The 22,581-nt window shown below is 42.6% G+C and overlaps 1 pseudogene; it reads left to right on the top strand.

Annotated features, from left to right (window-relative positions):
• Window positions 1–427: 427 nt before the first annotated feature.
• Window positions 428–22,581, top strand: part of LOC141640853 (uncharacterized) — a 36,181-nt pseudogene continuing 14,027 nt past the window's right edge.

Here is a 22,581-nt window from a genome sequence, read left to right as displayed (position 1 = left end):
GACAGTTTGAGAGGAAACCATCACGAAGAGGAGTGAATTCTATGGGTGTTAGTCCTGGTTTAGAGGAAAAGGTTGATAATATTGTTTCCACTCTCCGTGATATGTTATCTGGGATACAAATGGCTACTTTTGTGGCATATGCGCTACTGAGGGTCACCCTAATGATTTGTGTCCTTACTTACGAGAAAATGGCTAAGAAGAAGTGAATGGTATTTGGGAGAGTACTACAAATAACAGGAAATGGGATCCATATTCCAAGACCTATAATGAAGGATGGAAGGCTCACCCTAACTTTCGTTGGGGAAATTCTCAAGCCTATTCATCGTCTGGCCCTCCTAGAGGTCAGTTTCTTCAAAGACCACAAGGACAACAATTTAATCAACAAGTGCCTCAGCAAGCAGCTGAACAAGCACCACCGAGTTCATCAATGTCCACGGAGGATATGATTCAGGCTCTTACTCTCAATGTTACTCAAGATAGAGCAGATAATAAGCAAAATTTTAAGAATCTTGAAAATCAGGTTAGTCAGTTGGCTACTGCAATTAATCGGTTGGAAGCTAGAGATTTTAATTCACTACCATCTCAAACGGTGGTGAATCCAAAGAATGTGAGTGCAGTCTCTTTGAGAAATGGGAGACAATTAGTGGAGGCTGAGAAAGTGAAAAGAAAAGCCAAGGAACCGGTGATTCATGAAATAGAGGAAGAGATAGTGATCAAGGAAGGTGAAGAAGCTTCAATTGTTAAGGAGAAGGAGCATATTCCCTATTCTATACCGGTGGTGGAACCGGAGGTACCCTTTCCTGATGCACTTAAGAGGACTCACCACTTTGAGCACGACAAGGACATTTATGAGGTATTCCAGAAGTTTGAGGTAAATATTCCCTTTCTTAATCTTTTGAAAAGTATTCCTAAATACGCAAAATTCTTAAAGGAGTTGTGTACTATTAAAAGGAATAACAAGCTGAAAGGGGTGAAGAAAGTGAAGGTTAGTGAACATGTGTCTGCTATGTTTCAAAGAAAATTACCCGCTTTGTGTAGTGATCCGGGCATGTTCACTATCCCTTGCACCATTGGAAACACCAAGATTCAAAAGGCCATGCTAGATTTAGGAGCTTCTATTAATGTGATGCCTTAGTCCTTATATGAATCTATGAAACTTGGTCCTCTACATGCTACTAGTGTTGTTATCCAGTTAGCTGATAGATCGAATGTCTACCCGAAAGGGATTGTTGAGGATGTGCTTGTTTTGGTTGATAATCTTATCTTTCCAGCTGATTTTTATGTGCTAGACATGGAACATGATAAACATGCGGCTCCTATTCTGTTAGGTAGGCCATTCTTGAAAACTGCTAGCACTAAGATTGATGTGTCGAGTGGGTCTATGACTATGGAGTCTAGTGGTCAGGTGGTGCAGTTTAACATCTATGATGCTATGAAATATCCTGATGATTACCACTCTTTGAATTTTATTGATATTATTGACCCTTTGGCCCAAGATTTCTTTGGTTTTAATGGTGATGATGAGTCGCAGATGGCTTTGGAAAATAGTGTGGATGGTTAAGAGGTAGAATATGTTTTTTCTGCTAACTTGAAGGAGGTTGTGGCCGATTTACATAAGTTGGAGGAGCTTCCTTTGGATTTTAATAATAAATTGCCATTAACTGTTCCTTCGGAGAAATTGTTGCCATCTGGTTTGCAGGCACCTGTGGTAGAACTTAAGGCTCTACCTGAGCATTTGAAGTGTATCTTCCTTGGTGAGGGAGAAACACTTCCTGTTATCATCTCTAGTAAGCTCACCGAGGAACAAGAAGCAAGGTTGAAAGATGTACTTGTGGAGAACAAATTAGCTATTGGTTGGGCTATTGCCGACATCAAGGGCATTAGTCCAAGTACTTGTATGCACCGGATTTTGCTAGAGGATGATGCTAAACCGGTAAGGCAACCACAACGTCGATTGAATCATCCTATGATGGAGGTAGTGAAGAAAGAAGTTCTCAAATTGCTTCAAGTAGGTATGATTTATCCTATTTCTGATAGTAAATGGGTGAGTCCTACCCAAGTAGTGCCTAAAAAGTCTGGGGTGACCGTAGTTGAGACCAAAGATGGTGAGCTTGTACCCACTAGGATCCAAAACGGGTGGAGAGTTTGTATAGATTATCGTAGGTTTAATGCGGTTACTAGATGTGGACAGCGGGCCGCCCACGGGGGCGCTTGGTGAGAAACGGGGATCAAGCGTTTGCATTTTGTATGGAGTCGCCACCAATTTTTATGGGAAATTGGAACCGTTCGAGTACCTCGTGTCATGTCAAGACACAAAGTAGTGACATGAACACTAAGTAATCGTTACCCTTAGCATTCTATGCCTAGAATGACTCTCGTGGATGCCAATGAACACGGGTGCTCACGGAGATCTGGAGTAAGGGGTGAGGGTACGTATTAGGAAGCTCTTTTGATCGAACACCTAATCCCGCCCGCCTCGATAGCGGCCTCTACTAATGATTAGGGGAGTTATTTGTACTCGATATATCGTCGGCTATATGCATGCAATGCAACATCCAATAGATTAATCCTAGCATGTGAGAATTTAACTAGGTCGGTTGACACGTAATTAGCATACAATTTGGTCGAAATAGGATTTAATGCTTGTTTACATGTGAAAGCATACAAACAATGTGATAAAAGAAATACAACAACTATGTATTACAATGGAATAGGCGATTTATGTCGAAAATACCTTTAAAACGGATAATTTGAGAAAAAGAGATAAAAGAATAAATTAAAAGAAATAACGAACAGGAATTAGCGATAATACGAATAATAGTTAATTAATACGTAGCCTAATTAATTACGTCAAGGCAGAAACGGAGTTCAGGGACAGAACTAATCCTGGAACAGGCACAGCAGGACTGCGCCCTCTGGAAGAGGCGCAGCAGACGCTGCGTCTGTTCCAAGGGTGAGTTCTGGCTGTGAAGCTGGAACTGCAAATCATTAATGTCGATTGGTGATTTTAATGATGGATTAAAATTATTTACTCGGATGAAAGTGGTTAATAGGTTATTTAACATATGAATGGGGTCATGAGAACAGTAAAACATGGATGAGACGGATTATTTACATGGATGAATGATAAACGAATTAACAAACTAACTAAACAAATTATTTAGATTAAGTATGATGAATGTGACGAATTAACAATGAATATGGATGCAAATATATCAAAGGTGAATTCCAGAAACTCAATATTGATGAAATTGAATCTCTAAAACCTGGATTGAATTTAATGACGAAAACCCGCAAATATTGGATTATAAGGGATTTAAGTCGGACTTATGACGATTGAAACATGTGAATGAATGATGAATTATGTGATACAATATACATATGAATTATCAGTGACGATTATATCAAAGAATTAACGGACAAACAAATAACAGATAAAAAGAAAGCGAATTACAGAGGACGAGGAAGAAGAAAAGAAGCAGGAACTGCGGCAGCCTCACGAAGAGGCGCAGCAGGAACTGCGCTCCTTCGAAGAGGCGCAGCAGTTGCTGCGTCTTTTCTCGACGTCTGTCTACTGGAAATCCGCAAAAACAGAGTTTCAAAGCACGGTTTTAGAAATCGGTTTTAATGGTGTATTCGACATAAATCTTACAACGATGATACGATAAGTAAAATACAATAAATAAAAGGAGGATTATACACCCTCAGACTTACATGTTGACGAAACGAGATGAACTAAGATATCGACTAGTGATGCTCGACGCGAATGCAAAGAGAGTGCCCTCGTAAGAGGAAAACGATTGATTAATTAAAGTTGATTGAGTGTAGTTGGTCAAATTGGTCGGTCATGCAACGGAGAGGCTGGTACCCGGAAAGATCCGAGCTTACGTGGTCGGAAGTCCAAGCACGTAGGCACCAATTAGTAAGAACGAAGTCTAGAATGCAAAGGGAGAAGAGAAGGGCGGACACTCGCGTGAGAAATATGAGGAACGAAAGCTCCTATTTATACTAATCACGCGGAGGAATAGGGTTTCGGAGACTCTTTGGAAGTGAATCTCGGAAAGATATAAAAAAGATACGTAAATCATGCAAAGAAGGGCTTGGGAAGAGGCGCAGCAGCCCATCATGCGTCCCTTGGAAGAGGCGCAAAGACTGCGTTGCGTCTATTCCTGGAGGTTTCCTCTCTTTGAAGAAAGATTTCGCGTTTGAGTTATGGTAGGACGGAAATAATTCGATTATCTTGTGAATATTACGGGATATTATTTGCCAAAAGATAAAATTTATGAAATATGGAATAGAAATATCCGGAACATTCCAGAACATTCTGACTCGGGATTTAACAGTTATCAGAAAATGGAGACGGTTTTTGACCCGGACTCCGAATGTACTCTAATTACTGCCAAAACGACCGTATCAGAACGTAGATGACAATTATGAGGTCGACATCAATATTTGAGCAATCACTTGATGATAATTTTACGAACTGTCACAAATCGTTCCGCGAATCGAACATGCGGCCCAATCATCACTAGGTGGTTTGCGGGAGGTGTAGAAATGAGGTGTCTACAGAGCCCCCACTTTGACTGAGGCTTGGACAAGGCGAAAGTCAAAGTATAGCCATCAGGTCAATCGAAGATTACAACCTGACGACTATGGCGACGAGAGGCGGCTCGAGGGGTCTGAGCCAAGGACCTATCGTCGGGAACATTTTAGAGTCTGTCGACTATCGGGGAGGGTCGTTTAAAGTCCATTAGACTACGTAAGGAAGCTCGCCAGCCATAAGGAGAGATCATACCTGAGACTTAATCGAACTTCGCGGGGAAACAAGAAATATTGAAAGCAGCAGGACGTCGGTAGAAACTGCTGGGGAATCCGCTTGTTTCGGTCTCAAGCGAACTCTGGCGAAACTTGAGGTTGAATCTGCTTGCGTCGGTCTCAAACAAACTCTTGCTGGGGGAATATTTTGACGACTAGGAACATCTTGATCGTCGCGAAAGAAATATTGAGTGAGCAGTACTGCAAAATACTACTGCGCGGGACAGACGACTAGGAACATCTTGATCGTCGTGAAAGAAATCTTGAGTGAGCAGTACTGCAAAATACTACTGCGCCGGGGACGTAATGATCTTGAGCACTACTGCAAAATACTGCTGCGCGGGATAAAATGATCTTGGACAATACCGCAAAATACTGTCGCGCTGGATAAAACGCGGACCGGAACGAAAGAAAACCATCGAAACGGACCAAAAGAATATAATAGCGTTGAAGAAGAGGCGCACCAAAGATGGGCCCACAAATAACGAACTCATAACGAATTTTTGAAAATTCGTATGGAGGGAACACAAGGAAGAGGCGCAGCAAGAGCTGCGTCTCTTGAAGAAGAGCGCAGCGCCCTTGCGTCTTTTCCCCAATTTGGCTATTTCCGCGTAAAAACGCGAAATCAGAAGGATTATGTTTCATTATTTCGAAACTCAATTTCTTCAATTTCTCTCTCAAATCTTCACCATTTCCGCCAAGGTTTGATCCAAATGCTTGCATTACACATGACTAATCGAGGTATGTGTCTTAATCTTGCATTAATCATTTACATTTGTCGAATTTTGAGCCGCGAGAATTAGGGTTTTCGACCCTTTTGATCGAAAATTTGGGGCTTTTCCCCCAAATGAATTTGCTTGGCCAAATTGATGCTAGAAATGGATAGTAGGCAATGTTAGGAACATAACCATGTATTTGTTTTGAATTTTCATCGAGTTTTGACCCCTTGAGCGAATTTTGAGACGGTTTTACAGCTGAACCGTAAATTGCTTCGAAAATAGCCTTAGGATTGTCCATTGGCGATGAAATTTGATATTTGGGATCCTTGGATGATGGGTAAACTTCCTGCCATCTCAAAATTTTGATTTGTGACAACTTTTTCAGGGCACCTTTCTAGGGCATAATCGCCGTTATAACGAAATGCTGCCGAATTTTCGACTTGAACCCGGAACTAGGCTTTGACTTGGGCTTGACTTGACCCAATTTATCACTTGAGTGATCGGGTTGGTGGGAATATGGCCAAAAATGGCCAGAAGAGGGCAGTTTTCAGGGCTCTGGAGGCTCGAAAACTCCTTAACAAAGGCTTGTCGTCATGTGACGCGGCCTGAATTTATTTTAACGTTGCAGGTGATGAGGCTTCTACTTCTGGGAGGACTCCCATGGAGATAGACGTCGTTACGGTTGAGGAGGCTTTGGAGCAGGCCTTCACCGATGCGGCGATGGCTACTGGAGGCGAGGCTCACGAGGAGGAGGCCGTCGAGGAGGAGGAGGAGGAGGCCCCGAGACGGGCCAACGTGAGGCGAGGAGGTCGTCACCGAGGGGAGCTCTGCGTGGCCGAGACACGGGAGAGTAGGCACCTCGTGTGGGCTGCAGAGGGTCACCTGTCCTACAGGACGGTGAAGAGCTTGGTAAAAAAGAATTCACTACTCATTACCTATTCTCTTTCATTCTTTTTGTCCAAACTTCTTGCAAATTTCATTCAAAACTAAAGATAGCTTTGTTTCAAATTATAATAGGAGACCGGGAACATCAGGTCGTTCTCGGGTTACACGACAGCGATGGAGCACTACGAGCAGCTGTCGGCGGAGGAGAGGGCCATGATCGAGCGTGGAGCGTTCGGTCCTCTAGTTCAGGTCTGGAGGGATATCGTGAAGAGGAAGTTGCGGGCTAACCTTAGCCTGGTCCGCGCTTTCTTGGATCGATTCTGGGATACGACTTGCACGTTTCACCTGCCTTTCGGTGAGGTGGGAGTTACTCTGGAGGATTACGGCATGATTTCTGGTCTGCCGTGTGAGACCGAGGAGATGGTGTGGCCGAGAGGCGCTATGAGGGCGGATTCGGCCGAGGCGAGGAGGTTGATCGGCTGGAACTTGTCGCCGAAGGCTGTTGCGATCCGGGTTTGGTACCCGCACCTACGTCCGAGACTACTTTGCGGGGAAGACCCCGGCGCGGGTGACGATCGATGGGAGGGAGATCGCTCCTCCTCCTCGTATGGTGAGCAGAGAGCTCGTCTGTGGCTTTGGTGGTTCCTGTCTTCGATTTACCTCGGAGACAAGGGTGAGAGGCTATCGACGAAGCTTCTTCCCTTTCTTTTCGACCGAGTTCCCTAGGGCGTTGGGACTGGGTCACTGCTGGCTTTGCGGTCCTCATCCGCTTCATGAGGGCCATGGTTCGTCCGGAGTTGATGGAGAAGGGGACTTCTCCCGGCGCTGTCGGACCTGGACTACTGTTGGAGGTATGAACCTTCCTTTAGACCAAAGTAAATTCCTTTCTTTATCGAATTACGAAAGATCGTCATTGATTATTCTGTTTTATAGGCCTGGGTGTACTCTTACTTCCCGAGTCTCGCGCCCAAGAGGACAGAGCCGCTGGAGAAGGCCTATCCCGTGGTGAGGGATTGGGTGATGTGCCGGACGAAGAGCAAGCGCTCTTCTCACAATGTGTACCGGCGGGATGTGAACGCCCTTCAGCTGAACAGCGTGAGTATCCCACTCGTATTCATTTATATTTCTTATCCTTTGCTTCCACTTGATCGTAGGAATGATCTTTGCCTTATCTTGTCGCAGTGGGTGCCCAGACCTTGGGCGGAGTACGCTGGTGCGCCTCCTTTTGTCGCTGAGGTCCTTCGACCTAGGAGCTCGAGTCGACTGCTGTTGTGGACGTCGATGGGTCCTATGTGGTATCTGGGCGAGCGCTTGGCTCGTCAGTGCTCTCGGGGCGCGTTGACGGTTCCCATTGACCCTCCGAGGACGATGTTCAGGGAGCCTACTGAGGCTGAGAGGGGGGCGGACTTGGCAGTGCCGTGGCGACGACCTTCTTCTCGCTCCTCGACGAGGACTACTCAGCGTTCCTTTACGGGAGGTTGGCGTACTGGCCAGTAGTGGTGAGTATCTTTTATTTTCTTGATTTGATTTCGGGAATTACGATGAAAGATCATCGATTAATGAGAGCTATTTGTCTTTGCAGGAGGTTGAGGCGGCGGGCATCGAGCCCCCAGTGTACCCCGAGACCCTTGAGTACACTGACGCGACTGGGAGGACGACGATCTCCGAGTTGCGTGACTTTGACGTAGCTGTGACGGATGCTGGCCTAGACGATGGCGGGCAAGATCGATTCGGAGGGTGAGCCTCCAGCTTATATACCTTTCGTGTAAGAACACATTTGACTGAACTTGTTTACTTTACTGAGAATTTCTTTTGAAATGCAGGTCGCGCCATCTCGGTTCGTGGCACTATGGAGGGTGGCCAATCGGCTACGAGCTACTGCCATCGAGGCGCTCGTCGGTGGTCGAGATCGTCAGGTATGAACCTCATTTGATTTCTTTTGATTTTTGATTTTCAGTTTTGTTTGAGTTGATTGACATGAGCCAATTTATTTCTGTCTGCAGGCTGGTCGTGAGCTGGAGCGAGAGTTGGCCCAGTCTCGGGAGGAGACCGCTCGTCTGTCGAGGGAGCTCGAGTTTCGGGACGCCGAGATTGCTGTTCTTACGGCGAGGGTTGCTGAGTTGGAGGGTGCCCAGCAGTAGTTCTGCGTAGCTTTGTAGGCTTGTACATCTGATTTTGAACATTTTTTTGGACTTGTTTGGGCGCAAGCCCCGGTTACTGGACTTTGGACTTGATTCGGGCGCGAGCCCCGGTTGCTTGTACATTTGTATACATGATGGCCCGAGTGCCTTTTTCTTTGGGTTGTGTTGCTTGTACCTGCAGGTTAGTTCTTGAACAGGTTTGGTAAACAACGGTTTACGCCGTCATGCTGCCGAAATTTACATGGAAATCTCACCAAAACATACATTTTATACACATATGGCCTTAATTAGCGCAAAAATGAGACTCAAAAAAATGCAAAAAATTTGCCGGAAGTGACCGGACGGTAGGGAGGGTTACCCCCTAAAAAAAAAAGAAAAAAGAGAAATCTACAAGTGTAGAAATGAAAATGTTGAAATGAAAACAAAAGAAAATTATTTCCTAAAAATGAAATTTACTTCCTAAAAATAAGAAATGAAATTTATTTCCTAAGAATAAATAAATGAATTAAAATAAAGAAGAATTAAGTGCGATGAAAATGGCGAAGGTGTCGACGTCGCCTCGAAATGCGTGCCCGCGAATTTAGGAAATTTGAAACATGGTAAACTGCTCGTATTTACCAAAATAAAATCCCGTAGGAATAGGAAATTATTCGTTATAGAATTAGGAAAGATCCAAACGCGGAAATCGCAGAAAGTGAGTCTGGGAAGAGGCGCAAAGATCGTGCGTCCCCTTTGAATAGGCGCGAGAGGCGGCTGCGCCTGTTCCCAAGCCCGTCCCTTCGGCGGATTTTGGAAAACAAAGAATTAGTATAAATAGAAGCGTCGACGAAGCTTTAAATCATATAATTCTTTCGTCTCTTCTCCGTTAATCCTCATAAAAACTCCCAAAATAAATTTTCAAGAGAAAATTGTCAGCATGAATACTTTGGAGATCCGCTTGAAAGAATGGACTAATGAATTCTCGAATGTTGAGAAGCACGACATGGGTGCTCATAACCTTGGGTCTCTATTGAGTTTGAAACTCATTAAGGTTGTAAAACCGTTCTTGGATGCTTGCCTTGACTACTGGGACCCAAATTGTCATGTTTTCGCGTTCCCAGGTGGTGATATTTGTCCTTTTCCGGAAGAAATTGCTGCTATTGGTGGGTGGGACCCCGAGCATCTACCTGCCATTCCTTCCACTTCACAAGGGTATAAGACCAAATTCAGAGACTTGCTCGGATTGACTAGACTCGAGGTGGATCGCTTGGTTACCCCGAAAGGCGTGAGAATGCTGGACTTTGTAGACCGATTCATCAACAGGGCTGACCCCACTGTCTCTTATGTCGCTCGGAGGAGAGCATTTGGCTTTTGTTTGTTGCATGTGTATGTCTTTCATGGACACGTTGATGAAGATTTGCGAGGTGATCCCCGTCTTTTGGGTCTTATCGAACAAATGGAGCTGCGCAGGAGCCCAGCTTGCTTGTGCTTAGGGGAGATTATCTTGGGTTTGGATAATAGGAAATCCAACCGCGATCTTCCATTTTTGGGGAGTCCCGTTATCCTACAGGTAAAAGACACCTTTTTTTTTTTTTTTTTTTTTTTTTTTTTTTTTTTTTTTGTTTTTTTTTTTTTTTTTTTTTTTTTTCCCGGTGTCTAATACCTTCTTTTGGTAGGTTTGGCTTATGGAACGGCTCCGACTGCTCGAGCCCCCAGCTCATGCACTTTCCTATCATTCCCGTATGATTGCGATGAGGACGCGGTTGTACATGGTGGACTTCACCCGGGTCTGCGATTATTAGAAGAATAAGCTGAAGAGTGATGATGGCCCGTTGGTTAGGTGGGTCGTACCGTGGTGGCACCTTAAGTCTGTCACTGGAGTGTCTTCTTTGGATCCCACTAGGTCCGTGCGCATTCCGGGGTTGGAGTTCATGGTATGCATCTTTCCGGAAAGATTGATGAGGCAAGTTGGGCTGAAGCAGACTATCCCGAGGCTTGATACCGTTCCGCAGACTGCTGTAGCGCTTACCATCGAGAGCCGAAGAGAGTGGGCCATCAAATGGGCCCAAAGGAACATGTGGTTCTTGAGCTTCTCCGCCAATGCTTTGTGGGTGTCGGATTCCTATCTGAGGTGGAGAAAGGCCGCGACTTCGGAAGAACGCGAAAGACTGAGGAAACGCGAGCCTGTTGACTACAAGGTGCGCGAGGGAGAGAAAGAGAAGGAGAAGCATCTGACAGAAGGAGAAGAAGAAGCTGGATTTCAGGTCATCCATCCTTCGAAGAAATCAAAGACTACTCCTGTTGCGGAAATGGTGGTTGGCAATAATGGAAGAGTCAGGCCTCGAGAAAGACCGTTGGTGATTAGGTCTGAAGTGGTGCAAGAGCGTCCGGCTCGAGGTCGTGACAAGAAATATGACAGGAATGACAAGGGCAAGGGGAAGATGGAGGAATAGCCCGAGTCCTTATTTATTATTTGATTATTATTATTATTATTATTGTTGTAATAAAAAGGAGGGATTTTTAGAATCCTAGCCTATTCTATTTTTATTATGTATCGTATTATTATTATTAGAAAGCGAATGGAAAAAGGTTGAATGGTTAAGAAACCGCTGTGATTTTCTTTTATTATTCTTGTCGAATTTCAAATGCAATGCAAATGTCCTTCTATTTACATTTTAGGTATATTGGGTTGAATCCCGTGAAGGATTGCCTACGTATTCACTTAAAAAGCGAAATCAAACCCTTGCGCGTAGTTCGAGTAAATGTAAAAGAATAATTGTTCGAAGCAAGAGCTTGTAATGAACATAGAAAATAAGCATGAGCTTTTGCTTGTTCTCAAGGTGCGAATTTAGTTTATTTGATGATATGAGGATGACAATCTTGTCAAAATGCAAGAGCATAGTGACACTTAGCTTATTTCAGCTTGGCCAGGGGCCGTTTACTTAGCGCCACAGGAGCAACACATGGGTTTACGCGAGGCGCGTTTTTGTCCTATTCTAGGCATAGTATCGTTTCAGTTGGTCAAGGTTTGTGGGGTTTGAAAACTCATTCCCATCTAGGTCTGTGATTCTAACCGCACCCCCTGGAAGTATGGATTTGACTAGATATGGTCCGGCCCAATTAGGTTTGAATTTTCCCCTTGGGTCGACAGGTAAAAGAGCTCTAATTGATTTGAGTACTAAGTCTCCTTCTTTGATGTTCCTTGGCCTAACTCTTTTGTTGAAAGCTCGTTTGATACGTGCTTGATATGTTTGGACATTATGTAAGGCGCGTAGCCTACGTTCATCCAGGAGGATGAGTTCTTCATATCTATCTGTAGATACCCGTATCCGTCGATATTGGAATTTATAGAGAACCCGACAAACACCCGATGATGATAGGACACATGTATTCTTTAGTTGTCATCGTCATTATTTGGAGTTCGTTTTACGAGGTAGAATGGGCGTCGTCGATGAAGTATTTTATTAATTTAAATGATATTTAAATTAATGTTTTTTTTAAGTGAATTCATTTTATTAATTTAAATGATATTTAAATTAATGTTTTTTTTAGTGAGTTCATTTTATTAATTTAAATGATATTTAAATTGTGGCTTTTTTAGGTGAATTCAATTTATTTTATTTTATTTTGAATTTATTTTCCCAAGTTTATTTTATTGAAAATAAAATAAATATTGATTTGAAAAAATCATTTTATGAGTATATTTGATTTGAAAAGTCAAGGTTCAAACCTCAGAGTTCAAAATCAAATTTTGGGTCGACGACCCAACACCCAAATGATACGTTTCAAATTCAAATGACGGGTCGATGACCCAACCTTTCAACATTTTCAAATTCAATTCTCGAGTCGATGACCCAATCATTTAAACATTTTCAAATTCAATTTTCGGGTCGATGACCCAATCTTTCAACATTTTTAAATTCAATTTTCGGGTCGATGACCCAATCATTCAAAATTTTCAAATTCAATTTTCGGGTCGATGACCCAATCATTCAAAATTTTCAAATTCAATTTTCGGGTCGATGACCCAGTATTTCAAATGATCCAATTTCAAGATCGATGATCCAAATGTGCTTATGTGATGATTATTGCTAGTACATTTTTGTGTTTCAAATATAGCAGGATATGCTTCAACTGGGGGCTCTAAAGTCTTCGACTTTAGAGCCATTCAGAATCGGGAGACTCTGAAGCGTTGGCTTCGAGACCATTATCAAGATGAAATGGATGACATCCACTCAGAATTAGATTCAATACAAGAGTATGAAATGGAAGAATTCCGTGGCTGAAAGCAAATGATGAAAGCGGCGACAACCTCCTTGGAAAGTCCCGTCCCATTCGGACAAGCGCCAGCAGATGATAAATTTTGGGCAAATGTCAACAGATGATGAATTTTGGACATACGCCAGCAGATGATTAACTTTGGGCATGTGTCAGCAGTTGCCGAACTACGACGCGGGTTTGATTCCGTCAGAAACGGATACGTAGGCGCCTAAGAATAAGGCTCAATCCACCATATATGCACTTTATGGGTCGACGACCAACAACGATAATTTGACACAACAGAAGCAAGAGTCAATCCTCAGCGAAGTTTCAGGTATGATCTCTTCTTGTGGCTGGCGAGCTTATATACGCAAGTCTAATGGACTATAAACGACCCGCAGAATCCTCAGGTCGAGAGGGACCTGGGGTATACTTTGACTTTCGCCCTGTCCAAGCCTCAGTCAAAGTGGGGGCTCTGTAGATACCCGTATCCGTCGATATTGGAATTTATAGAGAACCCGACAAACACCCGATGATGATAGGACACATGTATTCTTTAGTTGTCATCGTCATTATTTGGAGTTCGTTTTACGAGGTAGAATGGGCGTCGTCGATGAAGTATTTTATTAATTTAAATGATATTTAAATTAATGTTTTTTTTAAGTGAATTCATTTTATTAATTTAAATGATATTTAAATTAATGTTTTTTTTAGTGAGTTCATTTTATTAATTTAAATGATATTTAAATTGTGGCTTTTTTAGGTGAATTCAATTTATTTTATTTTATTTTGAATTTATTTTCCCAAGTTTATTTTATTGAAAATAAAATAAATATTGATTTGAAAAAATCATTTTATGAGTATATTTGATTTGAAAAGTCATTTATTTTAATGGGTTAATTGATTTGAAAAATCGATTTGAAAATCGAAAAGAACTCGTTTTGAACACTTGTTTTTGAGCTCGATTTTATCTCGGTTTTTGAGCCCGTTTCCTTTACGAATTGGCACGAATCTCTAGTACACTAACCAACCCAAGCCTCTACCCATCCACCCTTGTTCGAACCCCCTAACCACGGCCCAAATTCTCGTCCAAAACAGGCCCCAAACTGCCCGCACTAAACCGAGCAGCCCCCTGTTTTGGCAGCTCATTCCCGAGCCCAAAACCCGCTCCAAACACCACCAAGACCCGTACCCATTAACCCTAACCCATACCCTAGTATCCTACCCATATTATCCTAGCTTAATCACCAAGAAAACCCCCCTCAAACCCTCACAAAAGCTGCTGGACAGCAGCCATACGGGATGAAGCCCGATTGCCTCTCCCTCTCTTTTAACCTACTTTAACTCCTTATAAATACCACCCCTTCACCATACATTCATTCCTCTAAGTTCTCCATACATCCTACCTTCACTCACAAGCTTTAAACCTCAGAAACAAACCCTAATTGCCTCTCAAAACCCTCCACAAAACCGACATACAAACTGAAACTGTTTGTGTGTCCTCCTCGAAAAACAATTCGTTCCTCCCTCAAACCTCCATCAAAACTCGATTTTCTTGTTCCTAATTAACCACATAACATCTATCTACACATTAGACAAAGATTTACGAGCCAAATTGCCCTTGAGAGTACACGAAATCCCTCGAAAAATAGAGTGTTATACACTCTGTTTTTTCGCGGTTTGTTCTGTCTGTCAGTTCTGTTTGTGCTCGTTTTTCGTGCCCAATAACTCAAAACGAGCAGGGGTTGCTTTAATATCTATGTTCTTCTCTCTTTCTAGTTTTCAAAACATCTTTTAAATCGAATTTTCATCGTGAAACGAGGGAGAAATCATTGTTTGAAAGTTGCTGTCCAGATTTGCCAAAAACGCGTGTTTGCTTTGTTTCTTCGTCGACGACGGCCTCTCGAGATAAAATCTACCATCGATTACGACCCAAGACGGTGTCAACGATACATGTAGGTTGAGGGTGCATCAAATCCTCCTCTTTCTCCTTTTTTTATTTCGTTTTTATGTTTGTTCTTTTATAGTTTGTTTTGTTTGTTTATCGGTTTTTATTTATCGTTTAAATTAACTATGAAACTAGTATAGTCCGAGTATGAGTTAAAGTACCACCATGAACACCCGCGTTGACTTGAGATGGGAAAAGAAACCGCTACTTCAGTCGGTCGTACACCCCCGTCTCATTTACATATCCTCGTGTTCAAGGTAGGGCATTAATAAAACGATTTTAACTTCGTTCTTCGCTTTTGACATCTCCTCTTCTCTCGTGCAATTCGACCCACCTTAGGACCCGTTGCATGTTAGTATGACCTCTGATTGTTAACATATGACTTATTTAGATGACATTAGATCAATTTAATAACCTAATTAGACACTTTAGGGTACATCGACATAGCTTTAAAAATCAACTAACAATTTCAGAACTTAATGAACGCATCTCTCTCTTTCACCTAATTTCTCGCTAGTATAAGAGTGCGTGATTAGCACCTTCTTATTAACACTCGATGAGTTAAATTAATTAGCGAACTTGACCTAATTTGACCCCTTTTGAGCCGTGTAGAATACACAATTGCAAGACCTCTTTTCAATCGATCAACGTCGTTTGTAACTTGTTTTCTAATTCGTTCCTAACCCGTTTCGCAATCATCGATCTAACCTAATGAATCTAACCTAAGAATTAGGGTATGATAGATCGTGTGGGCCGTGTTTGGCCGTGTCCTTGTAGTCCCTTTTCTTTTTTTTCGTCTTTATCTCGTTATTTCGTATCTTGTAATTACTTTGTTTATCGAGTCGTGTTTGTTAGTTTGGTTGTAATTTTCAAGTTAGTTTTCTTTTATCGAGTCAAAACCTCCTTCAAAAAACCTTAGTCTTGTTTGGTTAGATGGTTGTGCCCCAATGCTTGTAAGAGCGTAGTAAATCGCATGTTGTTTAAAGCAACATGGCCCGATTTATGCTAATGCATGCTTTGGTGTGCGGCCCTATGTCTAATTCGATGAGATTGAGCGAAAGCACACATCACGAGGAGTGACCCAAGGCCGTGAGTCATGTAAGCCGTGGGCCACCCCTCTTGTGCACGCTTTTCTAGGCCGATTGGCCGTGTGTGTTGTCGTGTATAGTGTTGTATGTAGCAATTGTATTTAGATCGAGTTGTATCTTTAATTTATTGTTGTGTCAGCATGAAATGCCTGGTTTGTAATAGGTAGATCCCAACGGCTCCCCCATTCCCCCTTAAGCCTTGTTTGCTTTGTTTTGTATGTTGTTAGATCAATCAACCCACATGCTAAATTACAACTTTGACAAAGTTAGTTTAGTTGCATCTAAAACGACATAGAAATTGTTGTCACATGTTAGGGTTTAAAACGATGTTTGCATATCATATATCGTAGTAGCTATGACCTTGTTTGAAAACCATACTTGACTTAGTAGAGGCCGTTATTGACGGGCGGGGTTGGGTGTCCTTATGGGCTTCCCAACACGTACCCTCACCCCTTACTCAAGATCTATGGTTTGTGGATCCGTCTAAATACCATTGGATTACGAGAGTCATTCAATCGAGTGATATAGGGTACAAGTCTTTATCTTTAATCACTCGTAGTCGATGGGCTTTATGCTTTTCGATGAAAGGTGTAAAGTTGACTTGAACGGTTCCAAGTTCCCAAAAAACTTGGTGGCGACTCTAATTTGTCTTAATTCGATTCGAAAGAACCTCGAGTCGATTATGCCTAGTGTGGATCCCGCGGACGCAGATCCCGAGGGCCTTGTCCACGCTTTTGGCGACTCTACTTTGGGAAAAGAGGACTAGTTACACTTTATTTCTAGGGTCTTTTCCTCCGAGGTGAAACTTGAAAAGAAAGTGTTGGAAAGTAAAACATTACTCATAGTGCTACGATTCATGCATAAACCCTTAAGGACTTGCCCGGTCGTCCCGGCGTTTTTCGTGATGCGTGGGGGCGACGTCCCACTATGCTAGGAAGCTGCACATTGCTCGCTTCCACTTCACCTCGCGTGGTTCTTGATGGTGGGGACGATCTTCTAGGTACTCTACCTTAAGACACCTTGCTCTATAAGACCGCAAAAGGATGGAGGGCATAGACCTTCTTGTAGAAGACTTGCCGAGACTTAGAGATGTCTAGGAGCATACATCCTTGTAACATGAGAATGACAATGTGCAAATTGTTTTCCCCAGTCTTTTCGAAATTTCCCATGTCCTTTTCAAAACCGAACTTTTGAACAACTTACTTTCAAAATAGCATGGTTTTAAAAACACGGAATGCTGCCCAAATAGGACTAGAATTTTCGGCCCAAAATGAGCTTTTATAGCCGGCATGCTGCCCATTTCAAATCTCATTTTCGAATCAATCTTTCGTTTTTCAAAATCGATCCAAAGTGCCTCTCGAACCTCAACCAAGCATGAAATGCGTCAAGTCGTATCCGGGTCATGGCCGTGTTAGGCCGGGTGTGTTTCGTTCTAAGAGTCTAGAACACGACCTTCTTGGGTCACCCAAGCTCACCTCTTGGGCCTTGAGTCATGTTGGTCGACCTTTTGGTCTAGGATAGTCCACAAAAACGCCCAAGCTAGGCCGTTTAAGGCGTTTCACCCGAACCTATGGGCTATGTTAGTCCAATCACGGGTTTGGCCACACCGAGTCCGGTTTATAACCGATTTATGACAGTGTGAGTCATGTCGTTTTGTCGAGTCTAAAATGAACCAAGGTCTAGATCCAACCTTGAGTCGAACCTTTGGTTAGTCAGTCTCAAGTAGAGTCTTTGTTTGAGTCAAGTTGGGGTCGTGTCCTTAAGTGTGCAGGGCCTCTTACTTTAAATATTGACTCGGTTCGGGGTTTTCTTGTAGAAAGGCCGCCAAAAACCCGACGTCAAGCAATGGAAGATGCTGTTAACAAGCTCACCGAGGCCGTGAACCTCATGATGACCCGAATGGATGCAATCGAATCTAAGCTGGGTGAATATTCCCCTCTATCTACCCCACTCGATCGATCCGGAGAAACGGTTCAAGTTCATCGAAGACCGTTTTAAACTCTCCCAGGGGAAGAACATCCACTATGAGAATGCTAGGACCTATGCCCCGGTGCAGGATAAGTTGCCCACGAACATGGTACTCACTGACATCCCAAAGTTTAAGGGCACAGAAGATCCAGTCCACCATGTTAAGGCCTATAAGGGGTACTTAGCATCGAAGGGAGTACCGCCGACATGCTCTCCGAAATTTTCGCTCAATCTCTGGATGAACACCCGAAGGCGTGGTTCTATAATCTGGACCTTAAGAACTTCCCCACTTTCGAAGATATTATGGTGGAGTTCTGCAAGCACTATGCTGATAATGTCGAGATTCAAACCAACATAAGAACATTGGAGGTGATGACACAGAAAGAAAAAGAAGGCTTTACTGAATTCCTTGCAAGATGGTATTACTGAAAGCGTGAAGTTAGCCAAGAAGCCCGACGAAGTTGAAATGGTAGATAAGTTTGTAAAGAATCTACGACCTATTTACCGCAATGCTCTGAAATACCAGAATTTTGGCTCTTTCAAAGAATTGATAAGAATCGGGATAAAGGTAGAAGATGATGTCATAAGGGCAGAGGCTGAAAAGCCGAAAGGGTACCAAGGGGCCTCATCGTCTAAGGGCAAGGCCCCAGCAACGACCCATATGGATGAAGCCATCAATCTCTTAGAAGGGCAATCGAAGAAGTCGCAGCGCCAAACACCTAGGGCATTCACCGATATCGGATGTACTTATACATACGCTCTCCAAAGGCTCATAGCCCAAGGAAAGCTGAAGCCTATTGGTCCGACTCCGGACCCTCCCGCTGATCAACAAGGTAAATGGTATAAAGCAAATGCCTACTGTGCCTTTCATCAAGGGAAAGGCCATGATACTGAAAGGTGCTATCGACTGAAGCACGAAATCCAAGACATGATTGAGAATGGAACACTCCCGATCCCAACTGTTAAACCCAATAACATCACCAACCCATTTGGCGATCACTCCAACTTTGTTTCTGTCGAAGACAATGTCGATTATTCCCATCTTATACGCCCATGTCACTTGAAAGGGGTGTTCATCGGGAAGATATTTGTGGATTGCTTTGAATTCTTGCCAAACCCGAAGAATGAAATTCAAGTCGGGAGTCTTACTCTAGAATGTACTTCTCTCGTTAACGAAGTTAATAAAAGACAATTCGGTTCACCAACCTTCATCACTGGCGTAGATCCTCAAAGGACTACCTCAGGATGGAGGCAGACCATCAAAGGGATCAAGGACCAGAGCCGAGCATCTAAGCTGATAGCTGAACAAGAGAAAGCTCAAGATCAGATTTGAAAATTATGAGTCGAGATCTATTTTCTTATCTTAGTTGAGTCGAGTCTAGGACTTTCTTTTCTTGAAGTTGAGTCGTTTGTCCCGCGATGACCTAGGGTGTGTCCTAGGAATCGTTCCTTTGAGTCTGTTAAGCAATTGCCTTTCCAATAAAAAGTTGCAGTTTCGTTTCCAAATATGTCTTGTTTCCAATCCTCAATCATTCCGAAACACGATAAAATGCACAACACACTCAAAGGCATCCCTGGAGTAGAAATATGTCCCATTTCAAAATTTAAGGTACACTAGGATCCCGTGTTTGATTCCTTTACCTATTCCATGTCTGGTGGTAGAAAACCTCCATCTGAACCAATGTTTGTGACAAGCTTTTAGATGATTCTATGACAAACCCGGACTAGCTCCTTGTTTCCCCTATCAATGATGGAAGGCAAGCCTTTTCCCCAACAAAATCATCCCATCTCGAAGAGAGAAGATATCAACCCGTTCTAACAAGGAATTGTTAGTTCTTACCCAAATTAGTTGGCGAAGCCCAGTTTTCAAGAGGTATCCATTTATGACTAAGAGAATGAATAGAAGATCATTTTCAAAGAGAGAAAAAAGATGAAAAAGAATGAAAAATGAGAAAAAGAGAAAAATTGGAAAAATGAAAAAAAAATGATGAAAAAAAAAAATTGGAAAAATGAAAAAAAAAGAAAAAAAGAAAAATAGGAAAAAGATGAAAGAAAAAGAAAAAAGAAAAAAGATGTTGAAGTTATTGCGGAATGCTTTTTGGTTGAATGTCGAAGTTACGGAAGCCAAAATTCAAGTCAAGTACCCATAGTTGAGGTTCAATGGACGAAGCCCAAAAGAGTAAGTAGTGACCTCGTTACCCTCTAAGTCCTTCCTGAGACGGTTACAAGGGGATAGTTAGGAATTTTGAGAATCATTCCGCTTGTGCTGTTACACCCAGCCTTTAGGGTCCAGATATGGAGATTTGAACCCACATTGTTTTCCAACCTATTTGCACTCGGGTTTCATCAAACCCGAGACACCTTTTCCAACCACGTTATAAGCCATAGCCCTTGGCCTTAGCACCACAAAACGAACCTTCAGAATGATGGTTTACCTTACGAACCTATTTTTACCAAGCTCCACATCCCAAAGAATCAAAACCTTTTGTACCAACCCCAAACACGGGATTTAACGGTACTTTACAGGCTAGAATGGGATATGACATGATACCTTAGGTGAAACCTTCGAGTGTGTACACACAATCAAAATGCCATGTTTATGCACCATGATCGAACTACGTCGGATTTGATTTCGCTCCACGCGAATACGTAGGCAGTCCTTCAGAATAAGGGATTCAATCCACTCATCAACCAAGTTGTCATCTTGTCGGTTTCTTACGGGTTTTAACCAAGTCCAAATGAAGCCACCTTTGTTTGAGTTGGTCTTAGCACTCGATGTAGGCTAGGATAAGGATATGGGTTCAGATGAGTAGTGTCAAGTCTCGGAATGAGCTTTATCTAACGGTTTAGGCAAAGATGCTGAGTCATATAGATGTGAGTTTGTGTTGGGAACAGAAAATATGAAAAACCCGCTGAAAAGAAAGAAGGCGTGGAAGAAAAATAGTAAAAGCCCGCTGAAAAGAAAGAAGGCGGTGGCAAGAAATGATGAAAACCCGCTGAAAAGAAAGGAGGCGAGGAGAAGAGTGGCAGAATGTTCCCAACAAGAGTGATGTGTGATGTCCAACTGTTCTCATAAAATCAACCTGTGCTTAGTGTTTGGGCGAAGCCAACGTTGTTGCTCCGTGAGTTTAATCCACCTTGTCAATGCCAAGTGATCTTGATTCCCATGTGCCCTTGGGAGCACGCCCATGCCATACGATATCTCTGTCTCAAGTCCGATGGCCTTGTGATTCGCATTTGCCATCTTTTGGCGCCAGAATGGCCAATTTACATTTCTACCCTCAACAAGTCAATAATCGAATTAAAACCCGTGCACACTTACGGTTTTATTTTCCTTTTTTGTTTTACGGTAGCGGGCTACGCCCACGTGGTTTACGAGTCATACAGAGTGTCTGAGTCGTATTTCATGCTCACCCATCACGGTTCGATTTCAAAATGCCAAATATTTCAGAATTTCAAAATTTCAAAAACTTTTTGCGCATTATGGATAGATGATCCAAGTCAAGGTTCAAACCTCAGAGTTCAAAATCAAATTTTGGGTCGACGACCCAACACCCAAATGATACGTTTCAAATTCAAATGACGGGTCGATGACCCAACCTTTCAACATTTTCAAATTCAATTCTCGAGTCGATGACCCAATCATTTAAACATTTTCAAATTCAATTTTCGGGTCGATGACCCAATCTTTCAACATTTTTAAATTCAATTTTCGGGTCGATGACCCAATCATTCAAAATTTTCAAATTCAATTTTCGGGTCGATGACCCAATCATTCAAAATTTTCAAATTCAATTTTCGGGTCGATGACCCAGTATTTCAAATGATCCAATTTCAAGATCGATGATCCAAATGTGCTTATGTGATGATTATTGCTAGTACATTTTTGTGTTTCAAATATAGCAGGATATGCTTCAACTGGGGGCTCTAAAGTCTTCGACTTTAGAGCCATTGCAAACTGGGGGCTCTGAAGCCGTTGGCTTCAGAGACCATTATCAAGATGAAATGGATGACATCCACTCAGAATTAGATTCAATACAAGAGTATGAAATGGAAGAATTCCGTGGCTGAAAGCAAATGATGAAAGCGGCGACAACCTCCTTGGAAAGTCCCGTCCCATTCGGACAAGCGCCAGCAGATGATAAATTTTGGGCAAATGTCAACAGATGATGAATTTTGGACATACGCCAGCAGATGATTAACTTTGGGCATGTGTCAGCAGTTGCCGAACTACGACGCGGGTTTGATTCCGTCAGAAACGGATACGTAGGCGCCTAAGAATAAGGCTCAATCCACCATATATGCACTTTATGGGTCGACGACCAACAACGATAATTTGACACAACAGAAGCAAGAGTCAATCCTCGGCGAAGTTTCGGGTATGATCTCTTCTTGTGGTCAAGCGAGCTTATATACGCAAGTCTAATGGACTATAAACGACCCCGTAATCCTCGGTCGAGAGGGACTGGGGTATACTTTGACTTTCGCCCGTCCAAGCCTCGTCAAAGTGGGGGCTCAGAGATACCCGTATCCGTCGATATTGGAATTTATAGAGAACCCGACAAACACCCGATGATGATAGGACACATGTATTCTTTAGTTGTCATCGTCATTATTTGGAGTTCGTTTTACGAGGTAGAATGGGCGTCGTCGATGAAGTATTTTATTAATTTAAATGATATTTAAATTAATGTTTTTTTTAAGTGAATTCATTTTATTAATTTAAATGATATTTAAATTAATGTTTTTTTTAGTGAGTTCATTTTATTAATTTAAAT

The sequence above is a fragment of the Silene latifolia genome, chromosome 2 (genome assembly GCF_048544455.1).
Source record: "Silene latifolia isolate original U9 population chromosome 2, ASM4854445v1, whole genome shotgun sequence".
NCBI classification, from domain to species: Eukaryota; Viridiplantae; Streptophyta; class Magnoliopsida; order Caryophyllales; family Caryophyllaceae; genus Silene; species Silene latifolia.
The sequence above is the reverse complement of the archived record's forward strand: the minus strand, read 5'-3'. Positions and strand labels throughout refer to the sequence as shown.